The sequence below is a fragment of the Lissotriton vulgaris genome, chromosome 5 (assembly GCF_964263255.1).
Source record: "Lissotriton vulgaris chromosome 5, aLisVul1.2, whole genome shotgun sequence".
Lineage (NCBI taxonomy): Eukaryota > Metazoa > Chordata > Amphibia > Caudata > Salamandridae > Lissotriton > Lissotriton vulgaris.
This window is the reverse complement of record NC_141693.1, coordinates 413,863,222-413,876,548: the sequence shown is the minus strand read 5'-3', so window position 1 is coordinate 413,876,548 and position 13,327 is coordinate 413,863,222. Positions and strand designations below refer to the sequence as shown.

Sequence of the window (13,327 nt, the reverse complement as noted above, 5' to 3'; positions counted from 1 at the left end):
TGGTGTATATATTGTCAGTTGTAGCTGGAAATAAGAGGAAAGAAAGAGCTCAGGTTAGGAAACAAGTTTGGGGAAATAACATTAACAAGGAGAACAAGCATTTACAATGCAACAGTCTTACCTTCGGAAAAGTTAGAGCTATTACCATTGTAAATGACAAACTTTTTATTTATGTGTTGGTTTTGAAAACAGAGCCACGCACACACACAGAGACACACACTGAGACACACACAGAGCCACACACACACACACACAGAGACGCACACACACAAAGCCACAGAGACACACACACACCCTCACCCCAGGGACTCTCCTTATTTAGAAATGGGTCATTCGAGGCCCCCCACCAACTCCCAGAGCTCATCCGTTGCTTCCCTTAGCCCAGGTCAGCCGGTGTGCTGGCGGGCACCCACTGCCCCTCACCACATGCCCATCTCTGCCCAGTAACGCCACGGTCCCCCCTTCACACTGGCTGTGCCCTCTCTTTGCCTACCCGGTGTACACCTCGCCCCCATGCACCACTTGTTGAGCCTTCCTTCTTCGCCCGTCATGCAGGCCCGGGGTAGCCAGTAGTGGAAACGGGCACTGCCCAACGGACGGGTCTGTGCGTGGACCGGTTTTTGGGCTGTTTGAGGGCCTGCTTTGTGGTCTGCTGTTTTTTACTGTTCATTTCCCTAATAATTAAACAAACGTTGCTCGCTACAAGCTCAAACGTCTATACATTGTAGAATTATTTTTCAGTGAATTTTAACAAGTTAGCAACCGACCCAGTTTGCAAGCATGTGCCACATTGTATCCATCTAATCCAATAATGGCAGTGACTTTTATTTTGTGGCACTGTTTAGTTAATGTCCCAGTCCGACGCTGCACAGGTGTATACTCGGCCCCTCCACCCCTTCCGTCACTTTCAATCTGCACCTCCTCGGAGTGCCCCACACACAGACTTGCCCTCATGGTCTTCCCAATTAAACCTGCTAAGGCCCAATTTAACATTTGAGCCAGTCTCACCAAATTGTCTATCTCCCACACTCATGCGCATGTTTAGCCTTCTCACTTTTTGAACATATTTCTTGACTCACTCCCAACAAGGCAGGGTTTGCAAATTGCAACCTAGATTCCCCACACACACGTGGAAATATACTCACAAAGGTACATCGGACGCGTCATACAGAGGCACTCACGCCGATACAGACAGAAACACAAGCAAAATACAAAAGATGGCAAACGTACTCTTCTCTCACCATCAGCCCCCGCCAGCACTCTGGCATTTCGCAGCGCATCTAGTTGCGTACCGTGCCCCACAGAACCAGGCAATCCCACGCAATGAAGCTGGGGGGAAGTGGAATCCCCCCAGCTGACCCTCTCATCGGCCAGGCCTAATGGCCCTCCTAGAACTAGACCTGCCGCGCAACTGAAGCCCATCGCTTCCAGCCCGTGTATGTCCCGCTCCAAGTGGGCTATCCACAAGCTGCTGTGCACTTCCGAACCCTTTTCCCGAGCGGACTCTGTTGCCCTAAATGCCAGGATCCACCCTCCACTCCAGGTCACCCTGCACCCCTCGCCCTTGGCCATCCCCGCATCCTCTACTGCAATCCCCCCTCTTCAGACAGCGTCCGACCCCTGCAATGACCCCCCAGCGCCAGCAGCACTAAACCTCATCCCAATCGGCCCCAGAAGGATGAAAGGCCTGTGCATGACGCCCATCCAACTCATGCACCATTCCCCTCCCACAACCACTGCTCCCTTGCCGCTTCGCCTCCCAACCACGTCGGCAGCTCCAACACCCACCCCCCATGGCCTGCCCATCACCACAGAACGGTGGAACTTCTCCTCTGTAGATTAACCACTCACCTTTATCATAGCAGGGCTGAAAGCATAAACAGGTTTGCGATAGCGGGAGCACCACAACAACATACAGGTCCACCCTACATAAGGCAGCGGGAGCCCTAGTACACACCGTGCACCCTACACGGCGGTACAGGAGGAGGCCTAATCCCGAGTGAGACTGACGGTATTCCAGAGCAGCAGGAGGGAGGGTGGGTCTGAGGTGACGCGCTCACGACGCAAGTACAGACGGGTGGCTCCCGACAGCAAACTACGCCATGAAACCGGTGAAATCCACATTCCGGCCACAGTGATTCTGCGTTGGAGAAAGTCTAGTCACACTGCGCAAAAAAAAAACTGGGTACATTCAGTTAGGTGCCCAACAGAAGCCTGTCTTTGCTGGGTGGGGATGCCCAAAGGCGCTACCTGATAGCTACAGAGGAGATGGGCCTGGACTTCCCCTTCGGTCGTCAGCTACCCAGCCGGACTTGGGGCAGACTGTCCTCTGTCTCACTGTCGTATCTCCCTCCTACCCCTTTACCTTACCCCTCTACCCCCTCCCCTTCTGTGCTCCATTTAGCTCCTCTCCTGTGCTTTCATTCTTACCTTTTACATACCTGCTAACATTTGAGTCGAGGAAAGCGGAAGATTTAAAAAAACAAGCATCGGGTGAATGAATTTTCCACATGGAGTTCTGTTGAAGGAGGGGAGATTTCAAGCGGGAGAATGAAGCAATCTTATGCTTCAGGCTCGGTAGTCCTCCGCCTGAATCAGGTCTCTGGGCAGCATGTATGTCCTAAGTAATGTAATCGGTACCCATGTTAAGCGCTCCAATACCTTGGGGTCGTGCAAGCTCTACATACAAGTGCAAAACATCCCTGCTTTCGTGGATTGTGTCAGATTCTTCCTACTGCCACCAGGAGCCAGTTATGAGAACTACAGCCAGCTCTGCGGACGGCGGTCTGCCTGTCTGTAAGCCCCTCTGCGGACGGCGGTCTGTCAGTCGGTCGGTCTGCGCGTAGGCCACACTATGCTGCGTTGTTAGAGCTGCAGCGTTGTTAGCGCTGCAGCGTTGTATCGTTCGTGCACTGTCGTACAGCGCTGTGCGTCTGCTGGTGCCCATGCTGGCCTCGCAGCGCTGTGCGTCTGCTGGTGCCTATGCTGGCCTCGCAGCGCTGTGCCTTTTATCATGCCAATGCTGGCCTTGCAGCGCTATGTGTCTCATCGTGCCCATGCTGGCCTCGCAGCGCTATACTATAACGAGTCCTGCTGTCCTCCACGCTCAATAACTCTCCTTCTATCGACAAACCGATACAGCGCTTTTCCACTCGGGTCGCCGCTGCAGGTGCATTGATCTACCTGGTAGCACACGCTGCTCACGCGTCCATGGTAGGGCGAGAGGACACTCACCCAGTGAAGGACCGTCATTCGCTCCCTCATTTTGCCTCAGCCGCACCCAAGGACCCCGTCAGACCGTCCCGGCCTGGGCTGCACCTCAGTACCCAGTGTGAGGGGGGGCTCTCCTGAGGGAGGGGCAGCGACACACCCAGGGCAGCAGTGGGTACCTCTTCCTGCCTCCCGTTTCTGCCTGAGGCCCCCTCAACAACATCCTAAAAACAGAGCTGGAAAGTGAAAGAGAAACTCCAAGTCATGCGGGGTCTGGGTGTGCCGGCCACAAAGTGCCTTGTGCATTGCTCTCAGTTTATCGCCAAGCACAGCAAGTGACAGTCAGCCTCGGCAGGGTGTCTGCACTGCACAGGTGTGGCTTTTGTTACTAACTTTTCTTCGTTTTGAGCTATAAACCTTTCTTCTTCACATCTACAAATTAACAAGACTTTTCGCAGCCCTGGGAAGCGTCAGAACCATTTCACTTCGAGCCCCCCACCTGTGCAATACACAGATCTCTCTTGTGTTGGGCAGACACTGCACCCCCGAGCAACCCCCCCCCCCCTCGTACCTGCAGCCGGGCCTCCTATCAATCCGAAAAGGACGGGGCTTACAGCGAAAAGAGAATGTCACTGAGACCTCTTCTCCAATGGCTGCCAAATGGCGAAGGGCCTTAACCTCGCTACTCAGAGACATAAAATCTCGCCAGCGAGACTGCGCATGTGCGTAGACTACGCTAGCCAAGACCTAAAAAGGAGACAGCCTGGGCCTGCATTTAGTAGGTTGGAAAGGAATTCAAATACAATTTGTGCTTCAGGAATAGAGGTTTAATGAGTAGTAATACGTGTTTGCATTAACAAGGTTGAAACAATTTAGACATTTAAGGGGAGGGTAACACTTTGGTGTGAAGGAATGTGCTAGAGGTCATTTGTTAGTACAATGTTATGGCCATTTAGAGTGTACGACTTACCCTGAGGATATGGTACTGTTTCTGCTTGCTTCTGAATAAAGTGACCTTTTATACAAAAGGAAAAGTGTAGGAAGCTGTTCTTTTCTAAATAGAGCACACTCTGCTGGAAAGAGCTTCTAAATACTTTCCCCTGGACCTTTACTGTACAGAAATGTTTTTATGCTGCATCATTTGTTGAGAGACAGGAATGTGGTTTGATACTTGGGAATACTGTTAACATGTTTTCAGTTTGGCTTGTTATGAATTGTGATGGAAGATTCTATTGCATATTGCATTTTGCATGTGGGTTTTAAAAGTGCTCATGCAGTGTAAGCTGATAACAGTGTAAATTTGTTTTCGAGAATCCAGGCATACTTCTGGATTCCTGCTCCCTCACACCTTTTACTCCCTCTTCCTCTTGCTCCACCTTCCTCTCCCCATTATTATCTTACCTAGGTGTCCCTCCTCATCTCACTCACTTGTTCTCTCTCCTGTATCTTTCTAATCAGTCACTCACTATCTCCATACCACTATCACCTCTATTGTCTCTACCACAATCACTCTCTCACTAGTTCTCTCTCACCCAAAATATGTTTTGTCCCTCCCCACCCTTGCTTCATTTCTGCTAGACTGTGCATCAGTTCAGGGCCTTCAGGATATTGTGGCAGCTGCCACAAACTAGGAGAAGGAACCTCAGAAAATCCAAGTCCAATTTGCTTCTACAACATGAGCGAACAGTTCATTTCCTCACAGAGTCTGTTATCAGAGAACCACAAAATATATTGGATGAGAGAGTAAGCTAAATTTAGAACCAGTGTCTCAAGCTCCCAAGATCAGCAACTTTGCTCCTAGAGCCCATCTCATGCCCTATATAATTATAAGTGTAACTCCCTGCTATAGAAGCAACTTTCAGAGTGCAAAATATGCATCTTGCATTTTTATGAATTAGCAACATATTTTAAGGAGGACAAATGAGCACAAGTGAAAAATGACTGAAATTTGTTTTCGGCCAAATTCTGCAAGGTTTATTTTTATTGGGTTTTAACATCTCTGGCCACAGGTAAGCCCCATGTGAAAGGTACCACGGGTACCCAGGGCACTGTGTCCAGAAAGGCCTCTAAGGGCTGCAGCAACTATTGTGAGGCCCTGCACCTTATCATCCCACTACTGCCACCAATGTAGAAAGCGGGCTCTGTATATACTATACCAAAGTAAGGTATAGTGTGCACAGAGTCCAGGGAGTCCCCAGTGGTATAGCAGAGGCTAAATTAGGTAAGTACTAACAGCTCTCTTTGTGGTAGTGTGGGCAAGCAAATAGACTTATCCAGTGAGAATGTTAAGCATTTATTGTATTCACTCAATCAAGACTGATTCACATGCTCAGAGACTAAATCCAGAACAATTGGGTAAGTATAAAAAATATATACTTGTATTTTATTTCTAGAACAAAGGAAGACTTGGCACAGGTAGGTTAAATATACTTGGAATGCAGGACTTCACAATGAAAAGCAGTTAAGTTTGAATGCTGCAATAGTTACAGTTTGGCATTGATTCAGAAAGCAGTTTCCATTATACAATAATTACTTTTAGAATACTCTTTAGTTACTTTTGGATTCCTTTGAGTACTGGGGGTGGTATGCCTGGATACCACGCATAAGGATCTCACAATACAAGGTAGGTAAGTATTAGACCTGGCATCCTTGGCGTGGTTTCCCCTGACTTTTTGCCTCTACCCCCTGTATTTTTGACACTGTGCTGGAAATTGTTTTTGCTGGTTTAGATGCTTTGGGCACTTTGCCACTGCTGATCATTGCCAAAGTGCAACTGCTCCCTGGTAAATTATTATTGTGATTGGCTGTCCATGATTGGCATATTTGTTTTACCAGTAGGTCCCTAGTAAAGTGCACTGAGTGTGCCAGAGCTGGTGATTCAAATGCTACTAGTGGGCCTGCAGCACTGATTGTACCACCCACATGAGTAGCCCTAAAATTGTGTCTCAGGCCTGCCACTGGAGTGCCTGTGTGCAGTTTGTTAACTGCCATGTTGTTCTGGCCAGTGTACACACTTGCCAGGCCTGACCCTTCCCTTTTCTTACACATTGGACACCCGTATGGTAGGCCCAAGGTACCCCCTGGGCTGGGTGCAGTGTATGTGAAAGGTAGGACATGTACTAGTGTGGGTTACAAATCCTGATAGTGAAATACTGCCAATTTTCCTTTTCACTATTGAAAGGCTATCTTGCCCATAGAGTAGAATGGGGAATGGCGTGTAACATATTTACCTGCATATCTTCCCATAGCAGCAAGACAGAGAGTTGGAATCTGGGATCCCTGAACTCAGAATTTAATAACATATCTTTTAGGGAGGATGGTTTATAAATTCTAAGTTTGGAAATGGCACTTTTAGAAAGTGGCTATTTTCTTGTTCATCCTTTCTGTGTGGCTCTGCCTGTTTGTGGATTGACAATGTGGTTTGTGAGTGACAGGGACTGGGGTGGCTCCAGGAGGATGGGTGAGTCGGCACTAGGCTGAATAGACCGATCTCCATGTAGAGTGGAGGGAGGAGTAGCACCTGGGTCTAAATAGGGCTGTGCCTGCCTTCCACAATGCTGGCTCCACCTCCTGCGGTGCGTCTGATGGCCCTAGCCCCCACTTTCTAAGGAAGAAGATGTGCACTGGCAGAGTGCACCCAGAACTGGTTTGACTAGGTCCAGGACCCTTCACACATGAAGAACAAAAACTTTGAGGGTATAAATATCTGAGCGGAAACCCCTAAACTTTCGACTCGGAAACTTCATGATCAAGAAGGAATCCCTGCAAAAGAAGAACAGCTGAAGAAGACTGAGCGAAAGTGCTGCCATTGCTGTGTGTCTGGGGCTGACCTGCAATCGCTGTTGTTACTGAGGAAGAGGACTAAGGGACTCTCTGCTGTGTTGTTTGTCCCCCTACTTGAAGAGGAGCTGTGCTGTGCGATTTGTCCCCTCTGAAGTGTAACTGTCTCCAAGGGCCTGAGAAGAGCTGGCCTCCTGTTGGAAACTCAGGGATACAAAAGTTTGCCAAGACTCTTGAAACTTGCCCTGCACCGTACTCCACTGTTTCTGCTGTCTCTGGGGATAACTTTGTGCCCTCAGGATGACGCTGGAGCCACCGTGAAGCCTGTCTGGCCTGCGACCTTATCTGCTCTCAAGAAGCACCAAGAGCGTAGCGCGCATCACTGCCGCCGGCCCGTGATCGGAGAGAAGCACTGAGGGCCGGTGTCTCATCACCACCGGTCTCCGATCTCCATAATTACTGGGTGATTACTGATCTATTCACTGCCGCTACTCGAGCTGTCTGCCCAAGGCTGTGGAGAGGAGCCGCGTTGCAGCGAGAGCAGAGCCGAAGGGTTGCCTGGTAACCAAGAAGCATTCCCGAGGCGGCGTTGTTGTAGGAAGAACCGCCCAGCCGGGCATCATCACTGTGCTGAGACCAGGAAGTGAGAGGCGCCACCGAACAACCCGACTCTGCCACGGGAGAGCACCTATTCATGACAAGACTTGCTGGAAGACGTCCATCGGGAGGAGCAGAGACAACGAGGCACCCCCTCCCCCCCACAGATAACCGCTCAGACTCCCGTCCAGCGCAGCTGTGTGCATCTACTTGGGTGGGGTGAGAGAGAGGCAGGGTCACGGCCGGTGAAGCCTCTACACCCGGCCCTTCCCGATGGCCCGTCCCAGCACAGCTGACGTGCAGCGATAACCGAGGCCCGCTCTCAGGAGCTGGACGCTTCCCCACAAACTGATTAAAGCATTCTTTTACTACGGGTGTAGCGGGGCATACTGTCGCCCGTGAAGGACAGTGTTCTTGCCTACAAGTACAGCATGCTTTTGTTACGGTTGTAGCGGAGCGTATTGTCGTCCGTGAAGGACAGTGTTCTTGCCACAAGTGCAGCATTTTTTGAGCTACAAGTACAGCTAGGGCATTGTTGGTAGGAGCATATTTTTCAAGTGATTTTCCACACGTAGAAAATAGAGTCTACAGCCATACTGACTCTCCAAATTCCTTTAATTGTATCTTTATTTCTGCAAGAACACTTTAAAGAACACTTCTTGAGAAAAAGGATTTATTGTGTATGTTGGTTTTATGTCGTTTTGATCTTGCCTAATCAGATAAAGAGATTTATATTTTTATAAATAACTTGTGTGGCGTCCATTTGTGGTGTTTCACTGTGTTACTGTGAGTGTTGATACAAATACTTTACACATTGCCTTGGGGATAAGCCTGTCTACTCGTGCTAAGCTACCAAGGGGTTGAGCAGGGGTTATCAACAGTGTATTCCCCCTTACCCTGACTAGAAGCAAGGGTCCCTATTTGGCCAAAGGTACCAACCTCTGCCAACTAGAGACCCCCAGATCTAACAGTAAGATTTTTTTATACTTTGCAGTTTAGTTATCTTTTTTCCACACAAACAATAGTCCAACATGTAGAAAATTTTAGGCCCAAAATCTCATAATATGGGTTCCTATGGGAGATAAATTGTTCGGGGTTTCTCAGTTAAGCACACGACTTACGAGTGGGAGTTTTGGGGGTTAGCACCAAGGTTCTCCAAGGTCTAGATGGGCACTCAAGGTACACCGCCAGTGGTACTGGGGCGGCCGGGTGCAAAGTGCAGGGGTTTAACGTTAGCCAATGGGACTAAGGGGGCCTTGGATCGGGACTGCTTATGAGCAGGCCACTCAGGTGCGGGAGCAAAGCTCCTGGGGTAAGATCAGCACTGGAGGGGCTGACAAGCAGCAGAAGAGCTGCACCATCAGCGGAACAGGGGAGTTTGAGTGCAGAGTGCCAAGGCAACATCAAGGGCTAGATGTAGGTCGGAAAGATTTACCGATTTTAAATGACCGAATTTTACCGATTCGGTAATTTAAAATCTGTAAATCTATGGGTCCGACATGTAGGTATTCCAGATGTGCTGGAATACCGAATCGGATGAATTCGGTATTTACCGACTCGGTAAATACCGAATCGGTGATGCCCATTCATTCCTATGGGCTTTGAAGCCCATAGGAATGAATGGACATTACCGATTCGGTATTTACTGAATCGGTAAATACAGACTCACACAAGGGTGCAGGGGGTGTCACTTTGACACCCTCTGGCACCCCCAAAACAGGCACGGGTGCCATGTGGCAGGCATACCTGCCTTAAGGGCAGGTCTGCCTGTCACATGGCATAGGTGTGCATGCACACATGTGCATGCACACCGGAATCGGTATTTTACCATCAAATTGGATTTGATGGTAAAATACCGATTTGTTAAGGCTCCTGGGACTCTGAAGAGTCCCAGCTACATATGGGTGGCTCCAAATCGGTAAATTTACTGATTACTTATTTTACCGATTCAGTAAAATAATGCCCCCTACATACCATTCGCTTATTTACCGATCGGTAACGGCCGAAAATACTGATTTTCGGCCATTACCGACAGACCTACATCGGGCCCCAAATTTCCTTTTTTGGGGCACAATGCATGCCTCCAGATTTGTAGTGCTGAGTTTCAGTTTGTTTGTTTGCAGTCTATGGCATACTGTTGTTTTTTGTAGAGCAATTGGTGATTCTTGAGTTGTGCATGAGGGGTGGCACCCAAAGACTGCCAGTGTTGGGACTATCGCGTACAGGTTGTATGACTGCCTCACATATGTTGTTCACACAGATATTGTACATCAGTACTTAATTTGGCAGTGTCTATTTTGGCTCAGTCTCATTTTACTATTTCTTAGCTGACTGGCGATTTACATTTATGTCTCAGGAAAAAATATAAACAATAATGGGTGCATTTGGTAATAAATCAGTGCACTCTGCTCTTAGGCTAGCCTTTGGTTCTTTCTAGTCATCTCTTAGTTACCCACTCATAAAGTTACTGTGTAGTTTTAAAAATCTGTATCAGAGAGATGGTGTAGACGGTTATCAAATAAAAGCCAACAGCAGCAGTTCACACTGAAACAATTCAAAAAGATGACAAACCTAAGATATTGTTGATGAGCCTTGGCCAGGGAGTTACTCTCCTGTCCATCCTTATACCAGGGCATAGATACCAACAGTATTGAAGGTAGATGGGCACCAAAGCCCAGTGGTGTGACAGGCCCTCTAGACCATTGATGACCTTTACAACCAAACTTTGTGGAGAGAGGCTCCTTCACCTTGATAGAATGAGGATTCATGGCAGCCTTGCTACAATACTACCTCTACGCGATCTGCATGAAACAATGGAAAACCTATTGTGGAAAAGCAGTAGGAAATAATGGAAGAGGACATCAACATTTCCTGTGTGTCAGGTTGCATTTTTTTATTTGAAATGGCTTTGCTGTACTATGCAGCAAGGCAATGCCTCAGCTTTCCAGCTTCGGCATAATTGTTCCAGTCCAGCTAATTTCTGATTTCAAGAGAGGCTGTCCCAGGGAACCAAAACAATCTTTTCATTCCTTGAGCCGATCCCTAGACAAAAAGTTTCTACATGAAACAAACAGTAGCAAAAAAGTGATAGCTTTAGTGCTTGAATTTGTCTCAGCCACTGATAAATACTGCCGCCAGTTTAGCATTGATTTGCCCAACATTCCAGGCATAGATCAGTCATATGCAAATTATACTTGGTGCTGCTCCAGTAAGTACAGTCCAGCCAAACAGATAGGATGGTTTCTTTTTAGAAGGAAATACAAGCAAACCCAGACTGCTTTTGGCTTATTTCGCTCTCATCGGTAAATGCCGGAGAGAGTTCCTGCATCTGCTTCACGGAAGACGCTACATAGACCTCCAAGGGCGTCGAAGCATGCGGAGGCAAAGGCCAGTCCAATGCTGGCTCAAGAAAAAAGCGAAATAGCACTCTTCGGGCCAGATGTACAAAAAAAGTCAGTTTGTGTTTTCATAATTGTGACTTTTTGTGATTTGCAATTAGGAAATTGCAGACAGCTATGTGCAACAGTGTCTCAGACACTGTTTGCGATTCCCAATAGGTCAAAAATAAACCTGTGCAGGTCACAGTTTGCGACCCATTGGGAATGGCTACAATCAAAGGGATAGTGGGCCTGTTGGGGTCTGCAGACCACCATGTCTGTGATTGCTTTTTAAATAAAGCAGTATTTTTTTTGTAATGGAGCCCGTTTTCTATTGCAAAAATAATAATTAAAAGCTTTTCATTTTTTAAGAATAGGCAGTTTTCACAAAGTTTTCATCCACATTCACAAAGGGCAAGGTGTCCCTTGGGGGCCCCTTCCCGTTTGTGAATGGGTTACCGCACCATCTATGGAGTCGGTAAATTAAAATATGAATGTTTTACGACTGCATTTTCGATCGCAAAACATTCACACATACCAGTGCTACTCAGTATTAGGGGGGATGTTCTAACCACGCCCCTTCTGAATACCGAATCGCAAAAGCAGAATGCGATTCAGTAACAAGTTACTGAGTCGCATTTTGCTTTTTGTACACGGCAAAATTAATTTCACTGGATGCACGCTTTGTACATCTGGCCCCTAATTTGGAACAATGTGCGCCTCTATCAAAGCAGAATCTACTTAAAATAATTCCAGTTTCTGACCTGAATTTGTTATGCTGGTCCAACGCCGGAGGGCTCCTTCAGGCAGAATACTGAAGTGGTTGTACTTAGCAAGACACAAGCAATAGACAGCTGGCTATGGGAAAAAACCCAAAATCATCTCCTGGGAAATGTGGACCTTTTTTGGATTGTGCAAACAAATCAGAAGAGTACACTTGAAGAATGTTCTGTGCCAAGCTAGATTTAACTTTGTTGCAAGTTTAAACAACGTTACCAAAAATCCAAATGTAAAAATGTATGCTACATTATAAAGAAGCACTGGTAAACATTAAATGGCAATGGCAGCATCGAGACAAACTGGAAAATAGGAATTATCATATAAATCGATTATTAATATTTATATAAAGCGAAAAAGTTCACTTTAATAGCATTAACCTGTAAAGTCTATCACTGGTACCCTGAAAAGAATGACAAAAATACCAAGTTCCGGCCACAGTGCACATTATTGCTGCCTTAATCATTTTTTTAAAGAACGGCTGCCTTCTCAATTTTAAAATCAGATACAAGAAAGAGTTCTGTGGTGATGAACTTGTAGTTCAGAATCCGGGAAGAGAAGTGTAGTAGCCAAAGTGTTTTCTGTGACCTCGTACAGAAAGAATTGGAGTCTGGCCAAGCAGTAATTACAAAACACATTCTCATTATTCCTGGAAGAATAAACAGTAAGAGACACATGTACGACCAATTAATTTTGTGACTCGCAATTTGCAAATTTTAATGTACTAATGTGTCTCAGACGCATTTAGCGATTCCCAATTGGGTCGTAAATGACCTGCCTCATCAATAGTCAGGAGGCCGGTCTCAATTTGCGTTTAATTGAGAATGGGCAGTAACACAGGGAGGGTGGCTTGCTGGGGACAGCAGAACCCCATGTCTGTGTTTGCTTTTTAAATAAAACAACACTTTTGGGGGGAAATGTAGCCCGTTTTACTTGAAGGAAAATGGGATGCATTTTAAAAAAAAATGAAACATTGAAGTTAAATTTTTTAAGAGCATGTAGTGAACCGTGGGACCTCTGCCACTGCTCTTCAAGAACGTTTTCGCTGCCAATAACAAAGAAGAAGGGGGTCCCCTGCTGACCCGTACCCATTTGTGACCACCTACTTGAAATAGGCAGTAAACTGCAATTGTTTTGCAATCGCTTTCCGGTACCTAAACAATCGTACATTCCTCTGTGACTTGATATTAGGTGGGAAACCCTTGGCATGCCCCTTCTTAATAGCGACTCGTAAACCCTATTTTGTGAGTCGCGAACAAGTTACCGACTCACAAAATAGGGTTGATACATTCTACAACCCTCTTTAGTGTTTGCAAATGACCCAAATCTTCATGGGCAACTGCTAAAACAGTCATACAGAAGTGTTGTGATTAAACCTGAGCTTCACACTTACTGCCAAAAGCCAGTTCCTGATATCCCCTTCCATAAAGTATGCAGGGGAGGGCTTTTTATTCATCTAATGCTCCTATTTATTCAGTGCTCATCCAAGTGCCTAGATAAACATATAGAAACAACATAGCTCCAAAAGGGAACCATATATGGATGCCGTAATTTTACATATCACTCTACAGAAAACCACTCACTCT

General features: G+C 46.9%; 1 protein-coding gene across 3 annotated transcripts in view; it reads right to left on the bottom strand.

Moving 5' to 3' along the window:
* Window positions 1–13,327, bottom strand: part of LOC147710984 (neuropeptide Y receptor type 4-2-like) — a 156,262-nt gene that overhangs the window by 73,201 nt on the left and 69,734 nt on the right. The window contains exon 2 of one of the 3 annotated variants that reach the window (XM_086921781.1): window positions 11,729–11,792. The exons of the other annotated variants lie outside the window; for them this stretch is intronic. The gene's annotated coding sequence lies outside the window, so the exon portion shown is untranslated. The remainder of the gene's footprint in view (window positions 1–11,728; window positions 11,793–13,327) is intronic. 3 annotated transcript variants of the gene reach the window in all.